This window comes from Balaenoptera ricei, chromosome 13, assembly GCF_028023285.1.
Source record: "Balaenoptera ricei isolate mBalRic1 chromosome 13, mBalRic1.hap2, whole genome shotgun sequence".
NCBI classification, from domain to species: Eukaryota; Metazoa; Chordata; class Mammalia; order Artiodactyla; family Balaenopteridae; genus Balaenoptera; species Balaenoptera ricei.
Genome location: NC_082651.1, coordinates 32,066,111 through 32,080,068, shown reverse-complemented (window position 1 = coordinate 32,080,068; position 13,958 = coordinate 32,066,111). Strand labels below are relative to the sequence as shown.

The following is a 13,958-nucleotide window of genomic DNA, read 5'->3' as shown; positions in this document are numbered from 1 at the left end:
TAAACAAATTAAAAAAAAAAAAACAGAACACCTAATGCAGGTGGGAAGGTGGGAGGGACACTGTAAAGGTCATCTATGCTACATGTACAAGAACCCCGAGAGCACACCAATAGGTACCACATTTTTCACTGCTGTAGCCGATCATTCCCCCTGTACTACCACACTGTAGCATTCCCTTCCCTGATCTACTGCTACAGTCTCTTTGGAAGGTGTTTCAGAACTCTTGTTATGAGAGTGCCAGTTGAACTGTCCTCACTTCCTTCATTTATACCAGGATTGAAGACCTTGTGGTCCGAGATCCTGTCCAGAGAGCAAGCAGGCTAAGACTCTGTCTTTGTTGATGTATTTCATCAGAAAGGGCTCTACCCCCTCTCCTAGTTCATGGTGTGAAGTGTTCTTAGCCTCTCAGGAAAGTGGGGAGAATTGGAAAGACTCTACATGAGAATGCTAGGCTTTGTAAAACACTTTAGTTTTTTTAAAATAAGACTCATTTTGTATCGGACTTATAACAATCCTATGAAATACAAAGAAAGCCAAGAATCAGTGACATGAAATGATCACCAGTAAGAACTACAACAGTCACCGCTTATCTCGTAGCACAGGGCATTGTCCATGATCCTTAAGAAGAGTTACTAGAAATGCCTCGCCCATTCTGCCCCTAAACACCAACACAGCAATCATGTACCTTGAACGGTACATGATTGCTGTGTTGGAGTTTAGCGGGAGCATCTCACTTACCAGGGACTGGACTTTTACCTTGATTCCTTTGTAGTGACGGAGACATCCCTGGTGATGAAAAATTCCCTGGGATTGCAACCTCCAAGCCAGACATTTTGTGTGACACAAACTCAAGAACTCCCCAAGTCCTGCAGTAGCAGAAACAGTCACATATTTGAGAGTAACCCAGCATCTGAACTTGGGGACATTTCAGTGACAGTTCCAGTCCAGAGTGCCAGGCGTCTCCTGGCCCTGCCTCCAGCTCCAAGCCAGGGACAAATAGAGAGTAAGAACGTGGATGATATTAAAACCAAGGTTTCAAAGATTCTGGATGCCTAACACATCCCAAAAGAAAACCAAGATACTCCACTACTCCCTTTAGGAATCCCTGATATTCACCAGCCGCTGGCCTGCACCGATCCCCTCAGCCAAGAGGAGCAGCCTGGTTCTGAAAATGCTGATCTGGGAAAGAACAGCCTGAGTCGTGAGGACCTAGGGACACTCGAAAATGGGATCGAATCCAGCAGTGGTTTTGCAGACATTACTACACTGGCGGAGGATATTCACCTTCCCCAGCTCTTTAGTTCTTTGAAAGATCTTGATCAATCCCAAGGTCCCAACGGGATCAAAGCCAAAGATGCCAGAGCCTTTAAGGTGAATCAGGTGCAGGAAAAGCCAAGTGTCATAAAGGTTCCCTCTGATCAACCCAGGAAGAACAAACAGAAAGCCTCTGAGCCTATCAGCGGCGCTCCCAAGGCCAAAATCCAGCCAAAGAATCCAGAGTGCCTGTTAGGGGGAGAAGTGGTTACCTGCCACGCTGCAGTCAGTGACAGGGCTCCTGTGAACACGGCCAAGCACTCTCAAGGCAAACCTCAGAAAGCTGCATCCAGAAAGATCAGCAAAACTAAGAGCCACGGGCAGGAAAAGACCAAAAGGACCAGAGGGAGAAACAAGGCTGAAAAGAACAAGCAGTCAGGGAACAAAGTCAAGGCAGAAGAGAAGCCAGCAATCCCCCACACGAAGCGAAAGGAACACCAAACTGAGCTTCTCCAACAGAGCTTTCAAAAGCCTCGAACCTCCCTAGGCGTGCGCATGCTGGAGTCTGTGAAGGTTCTTCATGCGCTGGGGAAGAAGGATGATAAGAAAACTGGGCTCTCTTCCTGTCGGGTCTTGGGAAAGTCAAGCAACCCCAAAGACCCCCAGCCATCCAGCCATGGCGGCATACCCCACATGAGGGTAAGAGTGCTGAGAAAACTCAAGTCGAAGCCCAGAAACCAGTCAGCAGTGCTGAAACAGAGTGTCTATCCTCATCCCAGTATGAGCGGCCTCCTCCTGGGAAGGTCAAGTTGATACCTCTGCCTTTTTCTGCCTGGGACAAGCCTCAAGCTCGACCCGCTCCTCGGAGGCCACAGTCTCTGGCCTCACATCGGCCTGCTGGGGCTTACCGTGCCCAGCCTGGTTCTACTGACTCAGCTCAACCTGCTGCAGTCAATTCATCCCAGCCAGCTCCTGCCTCTCTGCCAGGCCCCGCCAAACCAGCTCAGCCAACTGTGACCAACCCAACCCAACCGGCTTGGACCAACCATACCCAGCCTCGTGTCCCCTCAGTCTGCTGCTCTTAGGCCTGCACCCTACAAAACTTCATCTGGCGCTTCTCTCCAGCGGGAGCCTGTTCCCCCTGCTGTGACTAAGCGCCAGTCCCCATCCAAGCTCCAAACCCAACTTCTATGCCAAGACTTCAGCAAGCAACGAGTTCCATGGAGGGAACCCAATGTGCCTGAGCCAGTCATGTCAAAGCCCATCGAACAAGAGCAGAGGCCAGAGCGAGAGGCCATGAAGAGGCGGGCTCAACAACGTGAGAATGCTGCCAGATACACCTCTTCGGGGAAGCTGCAATTTTTCACCGAGAGGGAAAACGAAATGGAAATTGCCGACTACTACGGATACGTCAAGTGAGAGCTGCTAGGATTCTTGGTGCCACCTTGGCTACCAGCTGTTCTTCCATACACAGGTAAGACAGGTATAGAACTGAATAAGTAAATGGAATACAATTAATAGACGAGTAACAAACCTTTCGAATTTTCAGATGCTGCTAACTGGGGCGTGAGAAAGGAAGGACTGAAAGTTGGATGGGAGAATGAAGGAAAGGGGTAAAAACTGAGCAAAGAGGAAGGAACTTGGCCCAGGGCTAGGAAGGCCAAAAGAGACGTATGGATTTAGGAAAGGAAGCAGGAGTGAGGATGAAATGGCAGAAGTAAAAAGCAGGGTCAGAGGTCTGGGTTGAAAGAACACAATTGGAGTAGAGTTGAAGGTGACAGAAGAGGAGTCTAGGTTTACTAGGAGAAATAGAAAAAGTCTCTCGGGGACGCTGGCCTTAAGTCTCACAACCACCAGATAGGTATTTCAGAAAACAAGAGGTTCAGGACACATCTCTGAAAGGTCTGAGTCGCCTTATTCAGGTGTGACTGTAGTGGGGGAATAGGGAAATCTACCAGAGAAGTGGCTAGGGCTCAGAGTTATCCTAGGGGCAGCTGACGACAGGGGCAGAGCCAAGGAAACTGCTGCATCAGGAGGCCCACGAATAGGGCCTGGTATGTAAATCACGATGTACTCAACACCTAAGCACGAGGGGAGCGAATGCGCTCTTCAGTTAACCTTGGCAAAGACAGGCAAGGCCGGTATTCCTGTGCCACTTCACTTACAGAGGTGCAGCAAAGGGCTGAGGTCACATCCCATGTGGAGGTACAAGGACTCAATTTGAGGCCCAAATGCCTCTGAAGTCCTCTGTATTTGCAGATGCCCGTAGGCGGCCAACCTGGCTTTCAGAGCACAGCATCCTGAGATTACTGGTGGACGAGATCAAACTTCTGCACGCGCCTAAATATTAACTTGAGGGGCTTCCTCCATTGACCAGGGCACGTGCCGCCTTTTGTAAACATCACCATCTACTGAAACGCATGAGAAAAAATCCGACGGAAGCGTCCACTCTCACGGGTGAGAGTGGTGGGGGCACGCGCACTGGGCAGCAGCTCCAACAGCCACAGGACGCAGGCGCCCAGGGGTTCAGAGGCTCCCTGGGAGGCCTCGTGGGGCAGCTCGAGGGAGTGACGATGGGAGAGAGCGGCAGGGCTGGGCGTGAAAAGGAATGCAGTGGGGAGAAGGGAGAGATGGAGACAGTGGATAGTGACTATGGGAAAATGGGCAATTTTCATTTTCAAAATTATTTTTTTGAGATGTCATTCACATGCCATAAAATTCACCTTCTGAAACTGCAAATTCAGTGTCATTTAGTACATCCACAAGCCTATGCAACCATCACCGGCATCTAACCCATCACGTTTTCATCACCCCAAAAAGAAGCCCCCTTAAGCATGAGCAGGCACTCTTCATCCCCTCTTCCTTCAGCCCTGGCAACCATTAATTTGCTTTCTGTTGCTATGGTTTTGCCTTTTCTGGACATTTCATGAAATAATACAAATGAATGTGACCGCTGTCTCTGGCTTCTTTCACTTAGCATAATGTTTTCAAGTTCGTCCATGTTGTAGCATGTGTTAGTACTTCATTCCTTTTTATGGCTGTATAATATTTCACATATCCACCACATTTAAAAAATCCATTCATCCACTGATGGGCATTTGGGTTTTTTTCACTAATAATGTCCATTTTTTGAGAGTTTATTCTGTGCCAGGCAGCACCAGGCTGAGTTACTGACCTTACTTCACAGATTAAGAGGCTTGGAGAGTGTGAAGAGTTTGCCCTAGATTAAGAGCTAGCAATTGGGGGAACTGGGGTTTGAACTCAGGCAAACTTCAGAGGTAATAGATTCACATGACAGAACACTAGAAAAGGTACACAAGGGTATTCAATGAAAAGTGACCCTTTTCCCCACATTCCCCAGCCACACATTTCCCTCCTCAGAGACATCTGCTTTGGCCGTGCTGTGGATCCTTCCAGAGAAATATTTATACCCCAACATTTATGTATCACAACTTATTGACTAATCTGTCCCACTGATTTGAAATGTCACTTTTATGGTATAACAGATTCTTATACGTATATATATATATATATATATATTTTAATGTATTTATTTATTTATTTTTGGCTGCTTTGGGTCTTTGTTGCTGTGCGCAGGCTTTCTCTAGTTGCGGCAAGCGGGCTTCTCATTGCGGTGGCTCCTCGTGTTGCCGAGCACGGGCTCTAGGCGCGTGGGCTTCAGTAGTTGTGGCACACAGGCTCAGTAGTTGTGTCTCACGGGCTTAGCTTCTCCATGGCATGTGGGATCTTCCTGGGCCAGGGATCGAACCCATATCCCCTGCATTGGCAGGAGGATTTTTAACCACTGCACCACCAGGAAAGCCCCTTATACGTATTTATATTTCTCTTTTCAGAGCTGTCCTGACTCTTTCTTGCCTATCTGTTATGTTTGCCATTTCTCTAAAATTCTTTTTATCTTCTTTTTGATTTAAAAAATTTTTTTCCTCTTCTTGTTTGTTTCTCTTAAGGCATTATCCATTATGTTCATTCACTCGTATTATTTTATTTAATTTATTTAATTAATTAACTTATTTATTTTTGGAGGTGTCGGGTATTAGTTGCAGCACGTGGGCTCTTTGTTGCAGTGCGTGGGCTCTTCCTTGCGGCTCGTGGGCTCTCCAGTTGTGGCGCGTGGGCTCCAGAGTACGTGGGCTCAGTAGTTGCGGCGTGCGGGCTTAGTTGCCCTGCAGCATGTGGGATCTCAGTTCCCCAACCAGGGACCGAACCTGCATCCCCTGCACTGCAAGGTGGATTCTTAACCACTGGACAACCAGGGAAGTCCCCACTCTTGTATTATTTTAAATTTAGTCCTCATTTCTGAAACTTTTTTCTTTTATTTTGAATTCTGTCTTGAGTTCTATCATCTTACCTAATTCTGGTTTATGCTGTTCTTTCATCTTTTTTTTATTATGGTAAAATATACATAAAACAAAATTTATTATTTCAACCATTTTCAAGTATACAATTCAGTGACATTAAATACATTCACAATGCTGTGCAACCATCACCACTGTGCAAATTCAAAATAATTATGTCAAAAGATTGAGCAGGACATCAGAAAGATGGAGGCAGCAGCATAGCTTCTGAATCTCTCCAAACCCTTTCATGGAAGAAGATCAACTAAAACCAAACACCCATAGGTGGCATTTATCAGCATTTACCATTTCCAGAACTTTTCCACCATCCCAAACAGAGACTCTATAGCCACTAAACAATAACTTCCCATTCCCTCCTCGATCCATGTTCTTTCATCTTTCGCATTGTTTTTCCTAACATCTTTTAGCCCACTTTGAAATAATAGGTTACAGTTTTGATCTGTTTTGTGGACCTGTCTTTTCCAACTTGATTTTATTGTCTGAAGACATGCTATTCTGCTCCTTATTCTCTTTTTTCTTACACTACCTCTGTACGGGATTTGATCCCAATCCTTTTCTGTTACTGATTTTTGGATGAAAAAAGTTTTACAGCACTTTGAAAAGGTGGTGCGAGGCCATGTGGAAACATGCTCTTCATGGCTGTTTCATCAATGCTTCACTTATACTGCTTTGGAATAACTGTTTTCCAGGAGGCATAAACCAGTGGGCTTTACCATTGGACAGAGTGCAGAGAAAGGACCCCACGAAAGCTGATCACCTTAGCAGAAATGACTTAGTTATGATTTCACCCAAGATTGGCCACAAACCAGCCTGGGAAACTCAAGGCACCAGAGACAAGGCATAATGCCATCTTTCCTTCTCTCTGCCTCAGCTCTCAAGGATTGGTCACCTCCATGTTATTAGTAACTATTATTTGGTTTCTGTTCATAATTACTATCAGGAGACACAGCACTTAGGGGCCTAATTACACTGCCCAGCTACGCACCATTCTTCTTCATCTTGGCTTCCTGTCCACCAGCAGGAACCTGATTTAGTTTTGTTCTCCCTTCACCACAGCCCAGTAATTTTTGTGCATGACTCTCAGTCTCACCAGAATCTGTATCTCTCACTCTGCCCCAACATTCCACCCCATCACTCGCTCCCTGAAGTGTACTCTAGAAATTTCGGTCAACTGGATATTTTACCACTGTTCACCATCTCTTATGAAACCAGAAGACGAGCAGCTTTCTTATGGAATGACGGAGAACTTGTAAAGATAAAACACCAGTCTGCAGGAGAAAGGGAAGAAGAGAATGATGGAAATCGTTTCTGCAAAACTAGTTTTACATTACGTTTTGTTTGTTCCTGGTAAAGAAACTGAAATCTTCTAAACATTAAAAAAAAAATCTAAACCACTAAAGTCAATAATACAGGAATATAACTTTTGAAAAAAAGTTCTTTGGCTGCGCAGCATGTGGGATCTTAGCTCCCCAACCAGGGGTTGAACCCACGCCTGCTGCATTGGAAGCGCAGAGTCTTCACCACTGGACCACCAGGGAAGTCCCAGGAATATCACTTTTAAAGGAGAAGTTATAAACCCCTTGGTTCTATGAACTGGAGATTTTTAGTAAGAAGTCATGTATTTTAAATGACTTGGAGCTTTAAAGGAAGGAAGGAAGGAAGGGAGGAAGGAAAGAAGGAAGGAAGAAAAAGGGACTTCCTTGGTGGGGCAGTGGATATAATATCAAAAGTAAATTAATTAATTAAATAAATTTAAAAAAGAAAAAAAAATGCTGAAATCCACTGACTAATTATTCAGGCTATTATATCTTGCTATTTCCAGATACATCCCTTTATAAACTTTTGGTAAAAGGTTATCGTATGTCAGAACAAATGAATTACAGACTTTTCTATTTTTCCAAAATTTGAGAAATTCCCTTACATTTCTCCCTTCAAATTTTATAACAAGGGAAAAGTAGTGACAACCCTTATACTTACATTCAATTGCATCATCTGGCCACATGCCTTCTACATCAATCAAATATCTACAAAACAACAAAATTCGAGTCATTTGTAAATAAAAAGGAAAGAAAATCAAGTTTTTGCAAAAAAAGGTCCAATTGTGCTTTACAAATACAGATAGAAAAATCCTAAGAAAATATCAGCATATCTAATCAATAATTATTAAAGCATGATATATACCATGACTACAAAAAGGCTTTATTCCGGAGTTTCCCTGGTGGCGCAGTGTTGAGAATCTGCCTGCCAATGCACGGGACACGGATTCGAGCTCTGGTCTGGGAAGATCGCACATGCCCCGGAGCGACTGGGTCCGTGAGCCACAACTACTGAGCCTGCGCGTCTGGAGCCCGTGCTCTGCAACAAGAGAGGCCGCGATAGTGAGAGGCCCGCCCACCGCGATGAACAGTGGCCCCCGCTTGCCGCAACTAGGGAAAGCGCTCGCATAGAAACAAAGACCCAACACAGCCAAAAAAACAAACAAACAAAAAAAAAAAAAACAGGCTTTATTCCAAGGACCAAGGATGCAAGGATAACGCAACTTTAGAAAATCTATTAATATAGTTATTTACATTAATACAACAATTTAATCAATAAATGAAAGAGAATAAAATACAGGACCAAACTGGCAGATGTTAAAAAGTTATCTGATAACATACAACGGTCAGTTTCGGTCAAAATGCTTTGTACACTAAAAACAGGAGACTTAATATGACAAGAGTATTCATCAAGAACCAACAAATAACAAAAGACAAATTAGGACAAATATTAACATCATATCTAAAAAACCCTATCTAACCAACCATAGGAGCCAGAAACTTAGGAATCACCATCACTGACAGCTATTTCTCCCTCACCCTCATCCTCAACCCACCACCAGTGCTGACAATGATACTGCCTACATACCTCTAGAATCTGTCCACATCTTTCCACCAAAATGACCACCATACCCTGGTCCAAGCCACCATTATGCCCAATTTCTACACAAGTCTCCTAACTTGCTTCCTCGCTTCCACTCTTTCTCCCTGCAGTGTATTCTCCACTCGGTAGCAAAACGATAGGTTGAAAATGCAATTGGGTATGTTCCACACACTCACCTTCAACAAAAATAGTTCAATGGTTTTCTATTACTCTTCAAGTCTGAAACCTTAAACATAAGCCTGCACGATCGAGCTCCTACCCACACTTGCAGCTCCATTATAATGACATGCTCCCCCAACGGCCCCACCTTCCTGGCCAGTTCCTCCAACACAGCATATGCTTTCCTCTTAGAGGGTCTTTTGCTATTCCTTATGCTCAGAAATCTCTCCCCAACGTCCCTATCTGGTTAATACCTACTCATCCTTCAGATATCAGCTGAAACATCCCTAAACCTTCTCTAATCTCCATGATGAGATCAAATCCTCCCTAAAATATGCTCTCATGGTACCATGTCCCTCTCCTTGGCACCTGTCAGAGTTGTAATTCTACATGCAGAGTGTGATTCTTGAATAGCTATTCCCTCTCTGGACTGCTAGAATTCACAAAGGGCAGGCAGGTCAAGTCTCCTCACTCACAAAATTTCTCAAGTCTTTTTGCTAGCACCCAGCACAGTGCTTAAACATAACAGATGCTCAATACGTGTTTCCTGCATGAACAACCATACATTGGTACAGTGTAGCAACACCCACAAAAAGCATAAGGGCATAAACTCCTTGATGCAGAAGTCCCATTCTGAGTGAAGTTAACTGAGACAAAGCATATATATTCAAAGATGTTCACACAGGAATGTTCATTACTTTGATGTTTTATAATATCAAAAACTTCTGACTTGTACATGTTCATCAGTAAGCAAAGGAACAATGCAGCCTTAAAAAAAAAAATAAACCGGCTTCCCTGGTGGCGCAGTGGTTGAGAATCTGCCTGCCAATGCAGGGGACACGGGTTCGAGCCCTGGTCTGGGAAGATCCCACATACCGCAGAGCAACTGGGCCCGTGAGCTACAATTGCTGAGCGTGTGCGTCTGGAGCCTGTGCTCCTCAACAAGAGAGGCCGCGATAATGAGAGGCCTGCGCACTGCGATGAAGAGTGGCCCCCACTTGCCACAACTAGAGAAAGCCCTCGCACAGAAACGAAGACCAACACAGACATAAATAAATAAATAATAAATAAAAAAATTAAAAAAAAAAAAAAAAAAAAATAAACCGATCAACAAAGGATTAATCTCCAAAATATATCAATAGGTCATGCAGCTCACTATTAAAAACACAAACAACCCAATCAAAAAATGGGCAGAAGACCTAAATAGACATTTCTCCAAAGAAGACATACAGATGGCCAAGAAGCACACGAAAAGCTGCTCAACATCACTAATTATTAAAGAAATGCAAATCAAAACTACAATGAGGTATCACCTCACACCGCTTAGAATGGGCATCATCAGAAAATCTACAAACAGCAAATGCTGGAGAGGATGTGAGGAAAGGGAACCCTCTTGCACTGCTGGTGGGAATGTAAACTGATACAGCCACTATGGAGAACAGTATGCAGGTTCCTTAAAAACTAAAAATAGAATTACCATATGACCCAGTAATCCCACTACTGGGCATATACCCAGAGAAAACCATAATTCAAAAAGACATATGCACCCCAATGTTCACTGCAGCACTATTCACAATAGCTAGGTCACGGAAGCAACCTAAACGCCCATCGACAGGTGCACGGACAAAGAAGATGTGGTACGCATATACAATGGAATATTACTCAGCGATAAAAAAGAACGAACTTGGGTCATTTGTAGAGACGTGGATGGACCTCGAGACTGTCATACAAAGTGAAGTCAGTCAGAAAGAGAAAAACAAATATTATATATTAATGCATATATGTGGAATCTAGAAAAGTGGTACAGAAGAACCGGTTTGCAAGGCAGAAATAGAGACACAGATGTAGAGAACAAACGTATGGACATCAAGGGGGGAAAGCGGGGCAGGGCGGGGGTCGGTGGTGGTGAGATGAATTGGGAGATTGGGATTGACATATATACACTAATATGTATAAAATAGATAACTAATAAGAACCTGCTGTATAAAAAATAAATAAATTTTTTAAATTCAAAAATAAATAAATAAATAAACTAATTAAAAAAAAAAAAAAAAAAAGAATGAGGTTGGGAGACTGTCAAAACAGCACACAGATCACACACTCAAGCCCCGGAAGATGGGGAACTGCCTTAAGTCCCCCACTTCGGATGACATCTCCCTGCCTCACAAGTCTCAATCCGACTGGGCTAGCTTTGGCAAGGGGACGGAGCTGGATCAGGAGCTGCTGCTGCCATATCTGGATCAAGTTCCAGTTTTGGTCTCTCATCCAACACCTAGTCAGACTCGCCTAGCACCTCAGCTGAGAGGAGCAAATTAGGATAGCTCAAAGAATAGGCCTCATACAGGATCAGCCTGAAGGAGTTTATGACCCTGGAAGAAATGGATCAGAAAAAAGGATCCGGGGGACTTCCCTGGTGGTGCAGCGGCTAAAGACTCCACACTCCCAACGCAGGGGGCCCGGGTTCGTTCCCCGGTCAGGGAACTAGATCCCACATGCATGCCGCAACTAAGAGTTTGCATGCCACAACTAAGGAGCCCACCGACTGCAATTAAGACCCGGCGCAACCAAATAAATGAATAAATAAAATAAAACAAATATTTAAAAAAAAGATCGGGGAGTGTGTGATCTGTATGATGCACTTTGTTTATGAGAACCCAATTTGATTTCTGCTGTGTATGCAGATCACCTGGGCTGTACAGATGACTGGCTGATGAGATCCTTCACGTGCCCCTCCTGCATGGAGACAGTTGATGCAGCACTGCTTTTGTCCTACGAGACTAACTGAGCCAGTGTCTCTCACCTGACTTCAAGTGAACCATCATTTTTGGTGGTTTTGATCTTTTGTGGTTGAGCCCAAAGAGCCAGGGATTAGGAATTAAGATCATGCATGAAAGTTTCCTAAAAATTCCTGAACGGCTGCAGATGTTGGGGAAAAGCACGTGATATTTTAGAAATTTAGGGGGAAAAAGGAGGATGGTATTTTTATGTAAAGCCTTCACCCAGTGTTGAAAAATATAATTGTTATTTAGATCTTGTTATTCCTCCAGTACATAGGAATTGTGTAAAGTGTTACAGCAGCTGTATATGTTTCAACTGTGTGCCAAAGATTAGGATAAAGATAGTGGTTGTTTTTCCTAAGTGAGATAACTTTCTTCTTCCCCCTACCCAAATTCTTTTCTGAAGTTGCTGGCATTTGGGTCAAGGTTTTATGAAAAGCCACATTTTAGAACACTGGCACAAAAAAAGGAGTTTTAAGCTGGTTTGCATAGTTCTTTTTTTGTTTTAGAATAAACATAGAGCACTTATATTTTTTACTTTATAGGAACTCCACAAGTTAAGGTCCCATTGTTCTTTTGCTGTGATTCTTGTTACTACTGACGTTGCTGTTTTCTGTCTTTGCTGGTTCTTTCTAATCTACCATTTGTCATTATTGGCATATGATCATCTCAGGGTCACAAGATGGCTGCTGTAAAACCAAATATCATATTCTCACAAAACAAGGAGGAAGCAGAAAAAGAGCCCAAATGGTCATTTTCCTAATGCCTATTTATCTTTTCTCAGAGAAAAATATCATTCTCATAAGCACAATAACAGCCTTCCCTTAATTACTCATTTGCCAAAACAGACTGATATGACCATTCATAAGACAATTCATGGCAAAGAGGGATATGATAATGATTGTCTTAGCCTAACAAGGATTTATCCACTCAAGCTGAATGCTTCACTCCTCAAAAAAGTCATAAAGTTCTATGAGCAAGGAAGAACTACTAAGTGACTGTTAAGTAAACCATCAGAATTGTTTGTCCAAGACCATACGATTCTTTCTTTCCACTGGAAATGGAATTCATTGCCTTAGGTCTTTTTCAATAGTGTACTATTACTGTTGGGGCTGGCTCTGTGCTTGAAAACCAGCTGAAAACCAGTTATAACCTGTTACAAGTGCTATATCTGTTTGCAGTTAAGAAATGCAGAATTCAAAGTGATCTCCTAGCTTGTAAGCCAACTGAGATTCACTGTCCCTCTTCTATAAAAAAAAATGAGCTAATGTGTCCAGAAACTAACTCTAGTAAAGTGGGGTTTAACATTACCCTTTCTTATGAGTTTCGTCAAATTATTTTGGTTGTTAACATGGTGATAATTAAAAGTCAAGGTAAATTTTAAATATTAAGAATTCTGATGTATTGAGCTTGAATTATGCCACCATGCTTATGTAAAAATGAAAGTGGCACCATGGTTACACTGAGAAAAGTTTCTCAGTTGTAACCATTTTGATTTCTTCTTTCCTGTGACCTCCTTCCCTGTTGTCTTGAAGCACAGCAAAAGGATACTGCATGTCTTCTTACTGTAGTGCTGAGGTTACTGAAGTTATATAAAACACATCTCAGTCTCTTGTTTCTTGGAAGGAAAGTCCTGCTAGTTGACTGACAATTCTAAGCAGGGAGAATTAAGAGAAATGTGTTTCATGTTTTGCACACAAATGAAGAATTTGTATAATCACGACTTCACAGCTGTGATCTCAAAAAAGAAGGAATTTCTCTCTTTCTATTTTTCTTGCAATTAACGTAAGAACACTCTAAATCTCTAAGCTTCTGAAGCGTTAGTAGAGATGGTCTAGTAAAGATGTAGTTGTAATGTTTTACCCATTTAGCATGTGTTTATTTTTCCTTATGTACTCCAAGGTGACATATTTGTTCAGCTCAGTGATCTTACAGCTAAAACAATCATTCATTAGTAAAAGGAGAAGCAATCTCAACCTAACAAATCAGAAGTGTTTCTTATTATTTTATACTGAGTTGAATATTTGACTCTTAACACTTTTTGCTACATACAAAACACAAGTCTCTTGAAGGGTTCCTCATAAGTGCATTATACAAGGATTTAGTATGTCCTAAGCACTTAAAGATTTGACATTCAACTGTAGTAGTATCCATGTTGGTTACTTTTCTTACGAGCCCCATGATGAGTTGGAGAAACACTGAAAGAATTAAGAGTATCAGGTTCTATTAAATTGTTACATGTATCTTGCTTAAGTTTGTGCTCATTTATTTATATCCAACTACATAAAGCAAATTTGGAGGAAAAAAAAGAATAATAAATAAATAAGAATGAGGTCTCCAAATATTGTCAGACGAAGATGTCCTCCATATATTAAATTATAAACCAGAATGTCTAAAACACTATACCATTAAATCACAGGTACAGTCAGTTCTGTATATCCAACGGTTCCATAACCTGCAGATATGGAAGCCC

The 13,958-nt window shown here is 42.7% G+C and overlaps 1 pseudogene; it reads left to right on the top strand.

The window, feature by feature from the left end:
• The first annotated feature begins 10,784 nt into the window (after nt 1–10,784).
• On the top strand, nt 10,785–11,493 carry LOC132376837 (RING finger protein 11-like; annotated as a pseudogene).
• The last annotated feature ends 2,465 nt before the right edge of the window (nt 11,494–13,958 follow it).